The sequence below is a fragment of the Apium graveolens genome, unplaced genomic scaffold (genome assembly GCF_009905375.1).
Source record: "Apium graveolens cultivar Ventura unplaced genomic scaffold, ASM990537v1 ctg5213, whole genome shotgun sequence".
In the NCBI taxonomy this organism is placed as follows: domain Eukaryota; kingdom Viridiplantae; phylum Streptophyta; class Magnoliopsida; order Apiales; family Apiaceae; genus Apium; species Apium graveolens.
The window spans coordinates 73,809-78,421 of record NW_027418865.1 but is presented as its reverse complement, the minus strand read 5'-3'; positions in this window follow the sequence as shown (position 1 = coordinate 78,421).

The following is a 4,613-nucleotide window of genomic DNA, read 5'->3' as shown; positions in this document are numbered from 1 at the left end:
GTCAATTGTTTTTAGAAAAGTACTTCCCAAGGTTATGGAGATAGTGTAAAAGCTTTAGAGCCAGAACAAAGGCAGACAAGTATGATGAAATATGAATTTAAGTTATAAAAGTTGTCAAGATTCGTTCTGAGGACACGAATCTAGAATGACGGGATGTTTGAAATCAATGCTTATGTTGTGTTGGTTCATGTAATGGTTGTAATGGAAACGAAAATAAAAGACTAAAAAGGGTAGAAATATAAAGGGATATAAAGGAAATAAAGTTGAGAAGTGATAAGGGAGTTAGGTATGGGAAACCGTAAGAAACTCTTGCAATAAATATAGAGAAGTGTGTCATCATCAGCGCGATGGTGATTGATCATGAGATAAATTCAAGGTTTGAAGGCATAAGCGATACGTATAGTTAATTCCCTTGAAGTTGACAGTATTCGGGAAACCTTGAGATAGTTCGAAGGATAAATAATGAGACGCGGATAGACCGAGGAGGCAAGAAAGTAAGAAATTAGGAAAATTGGATGAAGGAAGTGACCTTCAAGAATGTGGAGTGTGAGACCGGTGGCTTGATACCCAGGAAGGAAGACGCCAGGAATGAGAGATATCCCAACATTGAGATGACTGTTGAGATAAACAACAAAAGTAAATAATGAATTATTAAGAAGGAGTTCACGTTGAACACGACCAATATCTTCCAGAACATCCTTGTTATCATTACCGAATCAGGCAAGAAAAGTGGATAACCGTTATTGTCTTTTGAGGCCATATGGATTGACCTCATTTTGGATAAGGATATTATTATGAAATTAGGCATATACTATCGAGGTGGGAATGATTGAATAAAGACACCTTCATCAGGGATATATGACTTGATTTATCCATAGAAGGATGCATGTACCTTTTTAAAGGTGGAATTAAGGATAGGACATCGGTAACTTAAAACGAATCCTAGGGGAATGCATAAAGGTTGGTATTTCACCCTTAATAGGGATAGTATGAGTTTTGACAGTATGAATTGGAAAGGATTAAGGTAATAACAACCTTTAAGAATCAGTGGAGATTTTTTTTTTTTCAGAAGTATATAGATAATGATTCTGGTATTAATAAATGGTATCTTGATATGCCCTGTATCTAGGGAATACAGGAGGAACGATTCAAGGATAACCTTAGAGGTTTTACAAGGAGAAAGGTAATATTCAAAATTCTCAAGAATAGAAATGTTGATAAAGGAAATGTGACGTAATTATAATGATGCCAAGTGGGGCACGTGTTAAACCATGAGAAAGTATGGATCGAACCTGTAAAGGTCGAAATTGTTCAGGGAAATTAGGACCTAAGATAAAAGATGTTCTAAGTATGATTGAGAGTCAGTCGTGACAGTGATTAACCTCTAAAGACTGAGGCAATAACTTATGGAAAAATGGTGATTTTGTTTTTTACTCATCAGATTTTAAGGAAACCATCTTCACATAAGCAGTGATTGAAATGAGGTAGAAAATTTATTTGGAGGTGGTTAAAATGACATTGACTGTAAGGAAATTTTACTATCAGGAAAGGCCAAAAAGGTGGCCGACACTTTAAAGGTAAGAGGATAATTATAAGCGCTTGTGCCAAAGGAATGCAGTGATGATGGTTAAAGCTGTGAAGGTTGTATTATGGTTTGGAAGATTGACATTCCTTCCGATGACTGTGCAATACCCAACCGTAATAGTAGTTGGTAAAGGTTTAATTAGTGTAATCGCCATGAGCGGGCTATCTATCTCAGAAGGTACTATCTTGAGATAAGCCAGGACCATGTTTCAAAAAGGACTAGACGAACCTTCGAGTTAAGTCTTCTATTGAAGGTATATGATTAAGAATGAGATTAACCTGCTATCGTTGCTTTGATTGAAACTCTTCTGCAATTTTATCTGCTTCATGTCATGTATGTACATCAGGATCTAGAGTATTCTTCATGAATCATGAATGGTAATTATGTTACCTCCTTAGGAGAATTCTATACGACATGTATGGACTCCGTATGGTTAGATATTAAGATTTCATGGAAAGTGAATGACGACAGTAGGTCAGTGGTGGACCATAGTAATGCAGCAATGATTCTGCAAGTAATGAGCTGATTATAACCGTGAGAGTTGTATTGGAATGGATGTTGAGATTGAGTACCACTAATCGGGTCATGGTAGTGTATAAGTTATCATTGATAGACTAATTAAGTAGAGTATCTACCTATTGAATATTTATTCCCTCTTATGAAAAGAGAGTCGTATTACTATATGAGGAAGGTTGCAGTGCAAGCATAGAATTCTAGTAACGATGATGTCTAGAATGAAATCCCAGATTTGATTTTTGATATCGAGGGAGTTTCAAAGGTGATTGTGTATAAGCTCGAGGAAGAGCATGGGTCCATAGAATGATGGACGAAATAGAAAAAATATTTAGGCATGTGAAATACGATGCTATAATACTTGATGTTGATATAAATATATATATGTTTTGTTCTACTATGACAAACCTTTATAGTTCAGAGGTAGGTTCCAAGCCAGATATTTTGTGGCAGTATATTTTTTTTCATATATACAATTCTCTTCAATTCGTTCTTTTCTCTTCTTTTCATTTCATATAAACTGAGAAGAACAACCCTTCCAGAAGGGGAGGTATTGCCGAATGACTATCTATCTGTGTGATAGAAGCCGAGTAGGATACCAGCTATTGTTTAAATTGCTTGTCGAGTACTAAAGGCTGGCCATCTTCTGTACTAACTATGCAATAGAACAAGTGTTCATGATCATAGTGATCTCTCAACAAATTCCTTTACTTCTATATGATTGATCAAACTTTGGAAAATAGAAACAGCTGAAAAAGGAGTATTAAAGTTATGGTGGTATCCGGAATGGAAACACATTCGTGATACTAAGGTTGATGTGGTTATTAAAAGGTTATAGAATGCTAACGAGCAAAAGTATAACCAGTATAATATTAGGAACGGAAGGTAGTAGCGATTACGAACTGGAAAAGAATGGGTATTGAGAAGCAAAAGCTCTAATGCTAAAAGCTATAATGAGAGTCTGTGCAATAGACTTGAAAGAAATTGGAATGATCACTTAACACGGATTGAGTTTTCTTACGACAATAGATCATATGTCATTATCGAGATGTCGCCTTATGAGATCCTTGAGGGAAGACAATGTCGATCTCCCTTATGTTAGGATGAAGTTGTAGAGCGCAAGATGATCGGACCCGCAGTAGTCCAAAGGACCAAGGATATAATAGATCTAATCAGAGGACGGCTGGTAGTAGCCCAAGATGGACATAAGAAGTATGTTGATTTGACACGAAAGGACAAAGAATAGAAAGTAGGGGACCTAGTATTTTTAAAGGTATCCCCTTGGAAACCCTTGGAAAGGATTGATGAGATTCGGAAAGATAGAAAAGCTAAGTCTACAATTTGTTGGACCCTTGGATATATTAAGACGTATTGGGAAGCTAGCATATGAGCTAGCCCTACCCCCGAACATGTGGCAAGTTCTTAACGTGTTCCACGTATCAATGCTAAGGAAGTGTAATTCAGATGCCAGATAAATAGGGGCATATGAGTGCATAGACATGCAACCCGACGTAACCTATATGGAGCAACCAGGAAGGGTTATAGAGTAAAAAGGAACAAGTGCTTAGGAGAAGGGTTATCAAACTATTCAGAGTTTGATGGAAGAACCACAATGTGGGAAAATTTACTCGAGAGTTAGAAAGTGCAATGTTAAGAAAGTATCCCTATTCATTTTCTATCTGATTCCGGGACGGAATCCTTTTAAGGAGGGGAGACTGTAATAACCCCAATTTTTGGAAATTTTTGAAACCCTTATGAATAGTGATTTTGCAGATTATGGTGAATGAGAAAACTTTTCATGCCACACTATATAGGGGTTCTGTTATTGATATTCTGAGATTTTATTAGTACTCTATATGGTATATAAGTGTATGTAAAGATCGTCAGAATCCAATTCCGAACACTTTGATTTTTCCCGGAAATCCACTAGATACGGAAAGAATTGAGTATAAGGTAACAGGATAAAAAGGATTTAAATTAAAGGATTATAAGAGAGGATCATAAAAGGATTATAATGTATTGAGAAGGGTTAAGGAAACCCAAGTAATAAGATCCCGGGTATGATCCCTCAAACGAGAAACGAGAATGGAAGTTAAGCGAACCGTATAACAGATCAGCGGTCATTAGGCAAACAATTAGGAGTTAATCAAGGAGGTTAGGGATGATGAGGTCATCCAACCAATAAGAAAAGGGAAAGTAAGGGATGATGACATCACAAGGTGACATAAGCATGACATAGGGGGGAAGGAGGTGCGGATGAATGATAACCACACAAAGTTCAAGGTTAATAAGGTAATTAACCAAAATCTAAACAAAAACAACCAAGGCAAGCAAAACAAATCAAAAACACACCAAGCAAGCAAAAAATTCATTTCCTTTCTTTTTCTTCATGAAGCTCTCGGCTTCTTTCTTAGAAAAAGGGAAGTCCAAGCTCCTCCACTTGCTAATTTACAAGGTAATTATCCTAGCTTCTCCTAGTTAAGTTACATACTTCCTAGGAATCTTAGCTTCAAAA